This window comes from Eschrichtius robustus, chromosome 20 (assembly GCF_028021215.1).
Source record: "Eschrichtius robustus isolate mEscRob2 chromosome 20, mEscRob2.pri, whole genome shotgun sequence".
Lineage (NCBI taxonomy): Eukaryota > Metazoa > Chordata > Mammalia > Artiodactyla > Eschrichtiidae > Eschrichtius > Eschrichtius robustus.
In genome coordinates this window covers 2,345,974-2,359,087 of record NC_090843.1, presented here as the reverse complement: position 1 = coordinate 2,359,087, position 13,114 = coordinate 2,345,974, and the positions used below count along the sequence as shown (strand labels likewise).

Here is a 13,114-nt window from a genome sequence, read left to right as displayed (position 1 = left end):
GCTGACAGATGAAATCAGACAGTGTAACCTTTAGATACAACTATTCTGTATTCTGATGGAAAAACAAATCTTTGCTAATTTCAGGATATATAGAAATTATGTGGATGAAGATAGCAGTAATCTGTAGTAAAACACCACAGTAAATATTTTGGCTGACCTATATTCAAGGTGCTTTTTGTGAGTACTTTTTCAAAGTTGACATCAGTGAGCACAGTAGTTTTTTACACTTTTTCACTTAATAGTTCATGAACATTTCCCTTGTCATTACAGCCCTTTTGTGTTCTGTAACGGCTCCATGGCATTCCTCTGATGTACTACTGTGGTTTTCGCTCAACCTTTTTACTGTTGCCTGACACTTGGTTACATGCACGTTTATCTCTTATAAACAAAGCGGTGATGAGCGTCTCCTATGTCTTCTTTGTTATGGTCTTAGGGTAAGTAGCTCGGATATCAACTATTGGCTCGCTGCTCTGTGAAGTTTTGCTGACTTTGTTCTCTGACCCATAGAAAAATTCAGTGTCCATCCGAAGCTTCTCAATCCCCCCAGGAACTTTTCATCTCAGGCTCGTTCTTGGCTCTGACTTTGCTCATCAGCTGAACTCTGTTATCTGCTCTGTGGTCAGTTCCTTTACCTCCACCTTGGCATTGATTTAAAGGTAAGACTTGGCCCCTCACCTTGATTCTTACAAATGACTCTTTCCACAGGTATCAGGGAGAGGGTTTGTTTCATAGTTGTGATGGATTATCACCGTCAGTCAAAAAGAGGAGCTCAGTGAAAAGTAACACCTTCCACTTGTCTTTTTTAATACTTTATTATTTATTTATTTGTTTGTTTGTTTTTGGCTGTGTTGGGTCTTTGCTGCTGTGCGCGGGCTTTCTCTGGTTGTGGCGAGCAGGGGCTGCTCTTCGTTGAGGTGCCGGCTTTTCATTGCGGTGGCTTCTCTTGTTGCAGAGCACGGGCTCTAGTCACACAGGCTTCAGTAGTTGTGGCACATGGGCTCAGTAGTTGTGGCTCGCGGGCTCTAGAGCGCAGGCTCAGTAGTTGCGGCGCACGGGCTTAGTTGCTCCGCGGCATGTGGGATCTTCCCGGACCAGGGCTCAAACCCGTGTCCCCTGCATTGGCAGGCGGATTCTTAACCACTCCTCTACCAGGGAAGTCCCAACACCTTCCACTTTAAAAACGCAAGTCCTCCTAACTTGTAAGAATGCTTAAAATGTGCATAAAAATTTGACTTATATTTCAAGCCAAATATTATTTCATATACATTGTATGTTTTCTCATGGGTAGAATATGTCCTTGAAGATACAAAGAGCGAAGACATTGTCCTTAGTAGCCCTTGAAATACGGGACAAAGTCATATACCGAGAACATCAATGAACAGAAATGAAAATAAAACATTTAGCATTTACAATTAACTCCACGTTAACACAGATTAATGTGGATGGGGGCAGAGGTGGGTGGGAGGACACTAGGGGGAGGGTTTGCTTCATACTTGTGATGGATTCTCGTAACTGGTTAAAATGAGGAGCTCGGTGAAAAGAAACACCTTCCACTCTCCGCAAACGTTCTCATTCCATTTCAAACAGGAAATGGCCAAGAAAGGTGCAGCAGGTTTCGTGATTTCTTCTGATGCAGCTATTTGCCAGTGAACACCGTCGGCTGCCGGATAAAAGCACTTCTTTAACAGATTCCTTTAGCTGCTATGAGTGGGGCACCCTGGACTTTAACTTTGTAAATTTCCCACTGGTATAGGAGAAAAGCACATAACTCTGCTCGGTTTCTTTCCTTACACCCTTAAAATTGTCGCTTTGCAGCTTTTGCCCATGGCCACAAAGAAGTCATGGTACGACTACCAAGAAGACACAGTTTTGGAATAGGTAGAACATTCTCAGTGCTTTCAGCCATTATGTCTTAACTAATTACAAAATCTCCACATTCTTGGTGATTTCATATTTCACAAATCTCTCTTCCTGGTAGTATTTTCTGGGCTCCCAGGGTGTCTCCGGTTGCAAGGAATAGACTCACACATGTTAACTCAGGGAAGGAGGGGCTTGTTGTAATCCCACGCGTATCTAAGAATAAGAACAGGACTGAAAGAGCCAGCTTGAAGGTCCTTGTAGATTCAAGATGCACCAGGAATGTCCATGACCCGGACTTTGTGAAACCTCACTGGTGGCCTCAGCCCAGGCTGTGCTTTGTGACAGGCTTACTTCTTCTCCCAGTTCACTGGCTACGGCACGCATTGCTCAGTACGTCTTTTCTCAGCCTCCTCCTCCGGCTTACTTAAAGTTTTTGTTTACTTGGAGTATTAACTTACCCCATGGCCTCCTTTGTCCCTCCCGCCTCCTTGCCTCTCTCCGGGCATCTTTAATCTTCCTCTGCATTTCCCAGTTCAAATCCCAGAGAGCCAAAGTTTGTGACTGCCTTTGCCTCTATTTGAACTGAGATTTTTACAACGAACAACATAGAGGCTAAACGCACTGTGGTCTTGGGCCCATGATACAAATGACGGTCAGCCTTCCATTAAGAACAACCCTGGCCTCATCCGTCAGGAGGGCAGGTTCCCGTGAAGCAGCTGTGCAGCTGGGAAGCACCATGCTTGTCATATTCAATAAAACCCATGTGGAGTTTAAATCCTACATAGAGTTTTATCCTTTCACACAGACCTTCCTCCCATTGCAAATGCATGAAATTCCGGGTAAGATAAGACAAAGCCACTTTAATACCATGAGAGCAAAAAGCTTCAGCTTGTGTTGCGGTGGCCCAGTATTGTGTTGTACCTGGATATCAACCACTAAGCGTGAGGCTGGGATTTGTGTGCCCACGTGAGGAGCCGTGGTTTAGCGTTGAGGACTTAGAACAATGAGTGCTGCATGAAACCAGCTTCTACGAAAGGCTGCCCAGGCTGGGACAGGGGATATGAGAGGCAGTGCCTACCGCCTGGAGAAGCTGTTCCAGACACCGGCTGTAAAAAAGAAAAGTCTGAGCTATGCTTAAGCAGCAGGGCAAGAATTTATACTATCCATGTGGTCCAGGAATCCCAACTGAAAAAGTCAGCCTATATCATCAGAAAGACAAGAGGTAACAAGTTTTGGCTAGGATGTGGAGAGAAGGGAACACTTGTGCACTGCTGGTGGGAGTGTAAATTGGTGCAGCCACTGTGGAAAACAGTATGGAGGTTGCTTAAAAAGTTAAAAACAGAATAATCATATGATCCGGCAACCCTACTAGGGGATATATATCCAAAGAAACTGAAAACAGGATATTGAAGAGATATCTGCCCTTCCATGTTCACTGCAGCATTATTCACAATAGCCAAGATGTGGAAACCACCTAAGCGTCCTTTGGCAAGTGAATGGATAAGGAAGGTCATGCACACACACACACACATGCACACATACTCACTTACACAGGAATATTTTTCAACCACGAAAAAGCAGGAAATCCTGCCATTTGTGACAACATAGATGGACCTTGAGGGCATTATCCTAAGTGAAATAAGTCAGAGAGAGACAGACAAAAACTGCATGATCTCACTTAAATGTAGAGTCGAAAAAAGCTGAACTCATAGAAACAGAGTAGAGTGGTGGTTTCCAGGGGGTGGGAGAAATGTGGAGATATTGGCCAAAAGGTATACACTTCAAGTTATAGGATGAATAGTTCTGGGGATGTAATATGCAGCACAATGATCATAGTTAACAGTACTGTATTATATACTTGAAAGTTGCTAGGAGAGTAGATCCTAAATCTTCTCACCACAGAGAAGAAATGGTTACGTGACGTGGTGGAGGTGTCAGCTAACACACAGTAATCATTTTGCCATATAGGAGTGTATCAGATCAACACTTTGTATACCTTAAACTTGCAATGAAGCTGGGAAAAAAGTCAGCCTGAAAGCGATCCGTGGAGCACCTAGGAGGAACAGGAGCTCAGGCAAACAGCAAGATCTTTGCAAAATGTGGTTTGTTCCCGACATGGCAGGAGAACCAACTGATGCAGAAGCCACCCTGAAAGGAGTGAGAAGCAGCAGTGAGAATGCCGGGCTGGAAGCAGAGCCCGAAGGCAGTTCCTGATGCCCGAATGCCTGCAACATGCGGGTGTTTGAAGCACAGCAGTGCAGGATGCAGATGGGACGAATACAGAAGCCAGTGCCTCAGAAGACCTAGCGGGATGGCTCTGGATTGGATTAAAAATACTCACGGTTACAAATAAAACCAATGAGCATTTATTGCCCAGAAATTCTCAATGTCTCAATCTATTCGATTTTTAAAAATTGTTGTAAATATACATATAACATGATCTTCTTGAAATAAACTACACACAGGTGTTGTCTGAATAGGGACACTTCTATGAAATATCTAGAATAGGCAAATTCATGGAAGTGGAAAGAACAATAGAGGCTATAATGGGCTGGGGGAGGGGAGAATGGGGAGTTATTGCTTAATAGTCAACAGATTTCCTGTTTTGGATAATGAAAAAGTTTTGGAACCAGATAGCGATGATGGTTGCACAATATTGGGAATGTAATTAATGTCACTGAATTGTACACTTAGAAATAGTTACAATGGCAAATTTAATCCTTTTGATTTTTAAAAATATAATTTAAAATAATTCTGACATAATGCATGATTGCTGTAAAACATCATACAAAGTAAACCGGTCTAAAGTATGAAAATTCTCTTGCTTAGCTAATACATTTTTCTATCCTATACACGCAGGATAATAGCATATCTACTGTTCCGTAATTGTCTTATTTAACAGCATACTGTGAACATCACACCTTACCAGCTGATTATATATCCATGTCATTTTTTGTGATGCTTGTGTATTATTTCAGTGTTTGGCTGTACCCAAAATTTTTTAGTTGAAAATTGATTGAAAGATATATAGGTTCTTTCTAAACATCCCTTTTGTAAACAATGCTGCAACTAAGAATGTTGTACGTAGGTCTTTGGCAATTATCTACCTAATCACTTGGAGTACATTCCTAGAATGCCTGGGTCAAAGGTTCTGTACATGCCTAGGCTTTCAACACTGGAATCTCCGAGGAGTTTCCCGGTACACTGCAGCCAGGTCCCTGACTCTACATGAAAGTCAGCTCCTCTAAAGCAGGAATCTCCCAAGAAAGGAAGGAGTTAGAGACTGTTGGACATCAGTACAAGTCAAGTGCCCATTTCCAGAGTACCCTTACTCTATTTACTAAAATGAAAAAAACAAAAAAACCCAAAAAAGATGGCAGAAATATACATCTATAATGGAACTACAGAAGGTCCCAGACTCTCATTATAACCCCCAGATAATTTTGTTAGCAACCCAAACATCATTTACTGAACTAAAAGGAAGATACCAGGAGTCAACACACACACACTTCTCCAATGGATGAGCAAGGTGATCAATAAAAAGTGAAGCAGAATTTGAAAGCCCCTATTCTGTTCTCCCTCCTCAGTGGGGGGAGTCCTGGAAGCACGATCAAGCTAAAGGAAAGTCTCATCTAGCACTGAAGAGATGGCAGAGGTTAGTCTGAGGAAGAAAATGTTCGTTCTACCAGGGACCACCGTATTGTTGTATTCTTCCCTCCTCAGAGCCAGCTTGGGGATCACATGGAGTGAAAAAAAAAATACTAGGAAGGACTTTGGATACTCAGCTAAAGCCATCCCCAGGCTGTGGTTGCAATTTAAGTGAAGTGCAATTTAATTCTATTTTGAGGAATCTTGTATTTACTCATTTTACAGAGAGAAAGGGAGGGGAAGGCAAAGAGAGGGGTTAGCTTACCAACCTCTGAAAAAAGGAAGAAAGGAAAAACAAAAAGGAAAAATGTTTTTAAAAAAAATAACATTGGCCTTTGCTACTAGACTTTATGAGAGGCGTAAAGGATGACCTCAGATCTGAAACAATTATGCTCCCATATTAATGATAAGATTGGCAATATTTTTTAAAAAAACTATCATTAAGAAACTGTAGCCAAGAACCTACCTTAAAGACTATATGAAATAATATGGAGATGAGATCATTGTAGCAAATGAACTTCTAAATAAATTAGAATTGGAAATACAGTATGAAAAACTAACAGTTCACTCAAGGACCACTATGAATCTCTTGCAGAAGATTATAAAGATGTGGAACATCTCAAAGAAAAGAGTCCTCCCTGTTTGCCTCAAGTAAGAGTAACCTAAAGCTTTATTAGGGACATGATCTTGACACAGAAGAACCAAAATGGAAGAATCTACACTCACAAAGAAGTTCCCCAAAGAACAAAGGAGTACTGTGAATACCATGTTAAAGAATGCCATTGATATCTTCTGCAGTGGTATTCCTTCATATATGAAATCTCGCTTATCCTATTATCAAATTAATGCTGTTAGTAAAGAAATCAACAAGGCAGTAGTTAGTAAATACAAGAGCCTACATCAACCAACAAAGTCTATGAGTTCTGTGGCCAGAAATCTCTTATCACAGATTTACTGATAAAGAAAGGATACCAAAGGTCATTATTTTATAGTGGAAGCTGACATACAGGACTTCACAGCTTTGAAAATTGACAAGAGGTTTCATCTGATAGTGAATATTTTATGACACTGAAAGAGGCTATCAGAGATCTGAGGGGGGTAGGGGGGACTTACCTATTATGTTATAACCTAAAGCCCTTGTGAGCTTTTGAACTGATCAGCAATAGAGTTTAGAGGCTGTTCCTATAATTTCCTTTTTTATACAATTTTTAAGATTTTTTTCCTGTTTCTTATAAAAATAAAATACTTTCTGATGAAGCAGATATATTTTAAAATTTACTTCATTTCACCATATATTTAACCACCTACCCTATGAGCCTCTGTGCTAGGCACATGATGCAGCTAGAAATGTTCATGTGTAGTTTTTGTGCTTAGTGGGCAATGCCGCAGACTTCAGTAAGATGAGTACGGTGGTAGTACTGGAAGAAAAAGATCAAAAAGTTAAGGTCAGGGCTTCCCTGGTGGCGCAGTGGTTGAGGGTCTGCCTGCTAATGCAGGGGACACGGGTTCGAGCCCTGGTCTGGGAGGATCCCACATGCCGCGGAGCAACTGGGCCCGTGAGCCACAACTGCTGAGCCTGCGCGTCTGGGGCCTGTGCTCCGCAACAAGAGAGGCCGCGGTAGTGAGAGGCCCGCGCACCGCGATGAAGAGTGGCCACCACTTGCCGCAGCTAGAGGAAGCCCTCGCACAGAAACGAAGACCCAACACAGCCATAAATAAATAAATAAATAAATAAATAAATAAATAAATAAATAAATAAATAATAATTTAAAACGTGCTAATAATTTAAAAAAAAAAGTTATGTTAAAAAAAAAAAAAAAGTTAAGGTCAAGGATACCCAGGCACTTTGGAATTAAAGGTCATTAGTGTCTAACTTCCATCAATGACATTTCAGTCCGCAGGCCAGCCCTAGAAGTTGGATCTGGAAGCAGCTTATCCATCTGATTATTCTGCTTTTCCATACGTCATTAGGGAAGAACTTACCTGAAATGCATTCAGTATAAACCAGACTGTAAACTTCAACCTATAAAGAATTGTAATGGAAGTACTAGGTTTCTCTTCTGTGCCTCGGGAGACTGGTCTGTCTACGGTCTATCTGTGCTACATCATTGGCTTGGCAGGGCTTATCCCTGTAGCAGAGAAAAAAAGTGTCTCACCAGATAACACCACCACGGTGATGACCACGTAGTACATTACGAACGCTGCAGAAAAAAGAGAAAGAACAAAGAAAAGTAACATTGACCTAATCAGTTGCCAAGAGTGTCCACAACAACTGACCATCATGCTGGGCAATCTAGACCTCTGTGATATGGGCCATTAATGGAAAAAATTATTGCCCAGATGAGGAGAATTCAACTATAGAAAGATTGAACCTTAGTAGAATAATCAGCAAGGTGCTCTAAAAAAGTAACACAGTTAACTCCAGAAACAGGGAAATTCTTAAAAAGTACTACTATTTAGAATTCTGTATGAGTCACATTTGGAAGTGCTTGCCAAGCTCACAACAATTTCCCCTTTTCTGGGGACAGCTTTATCTCTTTTTGGCAGACTCACGGGGTGGGCCTCTAACAGCTGCACCTACATCATGTGCCTCCAAACTAAGGATAACAACAGATTGGAGCCAGAGCAGTGCCAAACCCAATCGAGCTCGTTCGCACTCTGTCCCAGAGGTCTGAGTGAGCACTGACGTGCTGGCAGCTGGGGCAGCTCTATAGAGACATCTACAAACCCCTGGTGCTGACATTTTGTTCTAGGGCAATGCTGGTATAATCCTGATATCTAAGCCTGGTCATTCTGGCCACAGATGGATGTCTGTATATGTTCTTCATAAAGCAGATAAGCAAAATATAGAAGCTTGTAAGAGAAAAACATGCAAAAGGAGAAGAAATAGATGGCTAAAATTCCTGCTGCAGCTAAAATTCCGGGAAACTTGTGGCTAGCTCTGATATGCTGCTAAACTGCTAAGTTCTAGTTTACTTGGAAGTTTCATTATTCAGAAGGTGAATCATGACCACATATTTTGTTTTACCTCATTAAAGCTTGCATATAACCTTGGACAGCTAAGCCACCCAAAGTTCACCATCTTTCCAGACACAGTGATAACGTACTCTAACATGGACTTGAAAGCGTAATCTACGAGCTAGTGGACCAAATCAAGTTGGCAAGAAAGAAGAGGTATCTACCATCTCCACTTAGGGGTCCTCAGCCAGGAGCCCCTCCATCATGTGTACGTTCAATGCTTGACCCTCTCACCCTTCATCGTAATTGCCTGGGAAGACCCCAACTTTCATTAAACCTGTATTAGGGAGATCAACACTGGTAGAAGACACACATGAACAAAATGAATGGAAAGTCTCACTTTACATGAATGAACACTGGCTTCAAGTGGAGCCATGGTTTTCTGTCTGCCAACTCCACTATGTCCCCCTAATGTATTCACTCTTTCACTGGATTGGATAACTAATTAAATGACAGTCAAGTATATTGCTTCTCACACTTGAACACCTCATTCTTTTCTTTCACTCTCAGGAGAAGACATTGCTTTCCACTTGACTGTGAAATTGAAGGAATTAAAAGAGAATGTCTTCGTAAGCTTTCACAACCTCAGCAACCAGCCAGGTTTCATTGGACCCATTTCATTGGACTCTGACTTTCTTCCCATTAATGTGAATTTCATTCCCGTTAGTGTGAATGAATAACATTCTTCTCTATAAGGCCAAAATCCACACCTGTGCTCCTGATTCTACCACCATCCCCCCACCCCATTCAAGAATATTCTCTGTCAAACGCCTGCTCTCCCACAAGAGCTCACAAGGGCTGCTTTTTAGGTGAAATTGGAGATTTCTACTGACAAATAGATGAAGACAGTAATCCAGATAACTTTGAGCTCCTTACAACAAACTCTGAGGAAAACAGTGGCATAATACACATGTGAAAACCCTAATATTATCCGTTCCCATGCCAAGTCCATCTGTGTTCTCAACTAGCAATTAAAGCTCTACAAGATCATAGAAATCTCTAAGATTCCATCAGCAGAGACTGAAGAAATGTGTAGGATGACGGGAAGTTCTGCTTCCTCTTCCACAAAATTGTTTACAGTAAATGAATACCTAGTTTTGGCAACTTATCTGTCAAAGCCTCTGACACTCAGCTTTTTCTGTCTGAGTTTAATTTACTTTTAAAAAACTATGATTTTATTTTAAACTACAGTATCTCCTTTAGTATTCTTTCAGCCTGCTGCACAGGATAAATGAGCTATAAAGATATCTTTATTTCATGCACATTTAGCTGGGTATAGAATTTGAGGTTAATGGTTCATTTTCTCTCAGCTCTTTGAGGGTATTATTCCATTGTTTTATGACATCTTTTGGCTGTTGATCCTGGGTTGATAATCTGTCTTTTTATATTTTATTATTTTTTAATATTTCCCCTTCTCTTTCTTTCTATCCCATGTTTTGAAAGCTTACTGCAACACAGTTGTTGGATTTTTGTTTGTTTTTAACTCTGCACAGGATACATTGATTTTCTAATCTGAGGACTCATGTCTTCAATTCCTCAAAAATCTCATACATTTTATCTTTGAACAATTCCTCTTATTTATTCCCTTTATTTTCCTTATTATAAAATGCCTATTAGATGTGCTGGACACCCTCATTCTGTCTTTCATGTCTTTTAATCTCTCTTCAATATTTTTCCATCTCGTCCTGTCTTTGCACTAAATTTCATATGATTTCTTCAGAGGTATTTCTGGTTTATTAATTTTCTGTTTACATGTTTCTAATCTGCTATAAAACTTATCCATAAGTTTTTCATCTTAACTGTTATTAATCACTGTGTCTTTAAATTATAATGGGTTATTTTCCTATTAGTCTTCCTTTTTATTGTCTCCTATTTTAACTAACCTATATTACTTCCTTAACCTTTTAGTTATATATTTTATAGTCTCTATCATAATTTTCAGTACTTGAGATTGCTAATAGTCCCTTTTTTTTTTTTTGGTCTGCTGATTCTCTTTCATGGTGGACTTTTGATGGTGAGTTTAGCTTCCAGGAGGAATATTTACTTTTACCTCTCTTGCTTTGTGCCCTGAATTCTGGACATATTTCTATAGAATTATTCGTGTCTTCTCTGTGGGGCTCCAGGATAATAGGAGGAGGAGGAAGAGAAAGAATATCAGCAACAACAAGTAACATTTTTTGAGATTTTATGATTTTCCAGGCATTCTTCTTTTTTTTTAATTTGTTTTACTTTTTAGATTCTACATACAAGTGATAACATACAGTATTTGTCTTTCTCTGTTTGACTTATTTCACAAAGCATAATATCCTTCAGGTCCATCCATGTTGTTGCAGATGGCAAAATTTCATTCATTTTTATGGCTGAGTAATATTCCATTGAATATATATACCACATCTTCTATATCCATTTATCTGTTGATGGACACTTAGATTGCTTCCATGTCTTGGCTATTGTAAATAATGCTGCTACGAACACTGGGGTGCATGTATCTTTTTGAATTAGTGTTTTTGTTTTCTTCAAACGTATACCCAGGAGTTGAATTGTTGGATCAGGCCTTGTTCTATAAACTTTACTTATACTAATGAGTTTAATCCCCCCAAAACTATATATATGTATGTAATATGAACTATATATATAATATGAACTATATGTAATATTAACTATATATATTATTAACTATATTACTAACTATATACATTATTAACTATATATATAATTAACTATATAATTAACTGTATATATACACACACACGTACATACTGTACACACACACACACACACACACACACACACACAGTGTTATCTCCATTTTTATGGATGAGAAAACCTGAGGGGGCATTGTTAAATAGATTATGCAAGGTCACACAGCTATGGCAGAGCCAGAATTCAACTGCTATGATATTGTTCTCAGACACATTGCTGTGCAGGGACAGTAAATTCAGATTTCTTTTCCATACCTGACATGTGCGACGTATACTCCGGATTCTCATTTTCTATGGAGGAAACTTGTTTTTTTTAACCCAGAGATTGGGCACAGAATACATATCCTTACTTTTCCTTTGGGTAGTGGGTGAGGTTTTTCTAGTTTCTCTTTCTAGCACTGAACGGTCCTGTGAAGCTTCTGGATTCACGCAGAGATATGAAGCCCAGCTTTACAACCTGTCAAGGACCGAGTCCTGGTTACGGGGTATTGAAATACCTCTTTGGACTATTGTATTTCTGACGTAGCACTCATAGTTCTGGCTTTAATTTCTCTTTTCAGTTTTAGCGTCTGGCAATGTGCCTTCATTTCTCTCTGTTTCTTCCATTGATTCTTCCTTTTTTTCCTTTCTTTTTTCTTCTTCCTTTTTAAAGTTGGTTATACATCTGAACATCTGTGTTAGATGTATTTTACTCAGTATTCCAATGTGCTTCTAGCTGGAGGGCGGGCATTTCCTCATCATATTCTGTAATATTTGTGGGGAAATCCCTGGGTTTAAGTAAGGAAAATAGCCCCCAAAATAAAAATAAATCAGAGTAAAGGAGTCAAGAAAGAGGAATAGAAAGAATACACAAGAAACAATGACAAGAAGTGAAACTAATAAAATATATTTAACTAATTATTGATTTTGTAGTTGTGAATCTTAATGCAATTATAAGAAAGGCAAAGTGAAAATGATTCCTAAAATAGAGTCTATAGGGTCTAAAACAAGTGTAACAACAAAATGAATAAAAACCTGAACTATATTTCAGGTGATTTAAAAGAAACTTAGAATCTTTGTTTGGGCCATTGACCTTTTATTGATATAAAATTTTATCCGTGTTTATGACTGTCCACCCCACCCCCCTTCCAAGAGGCATTTAGAACATCTTTTTACTTTGTTTCTGCCAATTTTTAATGTAAAAGACATGTACTATTTCACTGTTAACTATTTTTAAAAACAGAACTAATTACCAAGGAGCGAAATGTCTCTACAAAATACCATGACTTTAAACGTTTGTTTTAAAATTATACCTCTTTTCTCCAGAACATCTCTCAGCTTTATGATTATTAACATCTGTGGACTGGGAGCCATGTCAAATATTTGAGATTTCCCAATTCATGGACTTTGGTTTCTTGTTTTGCGATTTACTTTGGCAGGTCAAGAAGTTTGTAACTCTTTACAGAGATAGACGGTGCAATGGGAATTGAAATACATTTCATTTTTTTCCTAGTCTTCACGTATAAAAATTGACCTGAATCTTTTCTTATTTTTTTTTAAGTCCGTAGCGATCTGCTTACTTTTATTTTGTTCAGATGCCTTATGAAATCTTACATCCATGATGAATGGAGCCGGAGAAAGGCATTTGTTTGTAATTCTTCACTTGTCCAATGTAGGTGTTTCTCCAAGGCAGGCTATGGATTGCTTAACTTTTTTAGGCAGAAACACAAAACAAAACAAAAAACTCAGCTCCAGTGCATTCTAGGGTGTGCCTAAGTTAGTCAGAGATGTCAGTGGCAGTTGTGTTTAGGCATTAGTAGTGAAAAAAAAAAAAAAAAACAGCTTAAGATTTCTCATACAAATTTAACTACTTTGTTTGGTTAGTTACTCATTTATTGCCCTTTACC

The 13,114-nt window shown here is 39.3% G+C and overlaps 1 protein-coding gene and 1 pseudogene across 1 annotated transcript in view; both read left to right on the top strand.

Moving 5' to 3' along the window:
- The first annotated feature begins 5,874 nt into the window (after positions 1-5,874).
- LOC137755432 (spindle and kinetochore-associated protein 1 pseudogene) lies at positions 5,875-6,640 on the top strand (annotated as a pseudogene).
- A 4,998-nt stretch (positions 6,641-11,638) lies between these two features.
- ABCA6 (ATP binding cassette subfamily A member 6) overlaps positions 11,639-13,114 on the top strand; it is a 61,696-nt gene continuing 60,220 nt past the window's right edge. The window contains exon 1 of the mRNA XM_068530736.1: positions 11,639-11,713. The gene's annotated coding sequence lies outside the window, so the exon portion shown is untranslated. The remainder of the gene's footprint in view (positions 11,714-13,114) is intronic.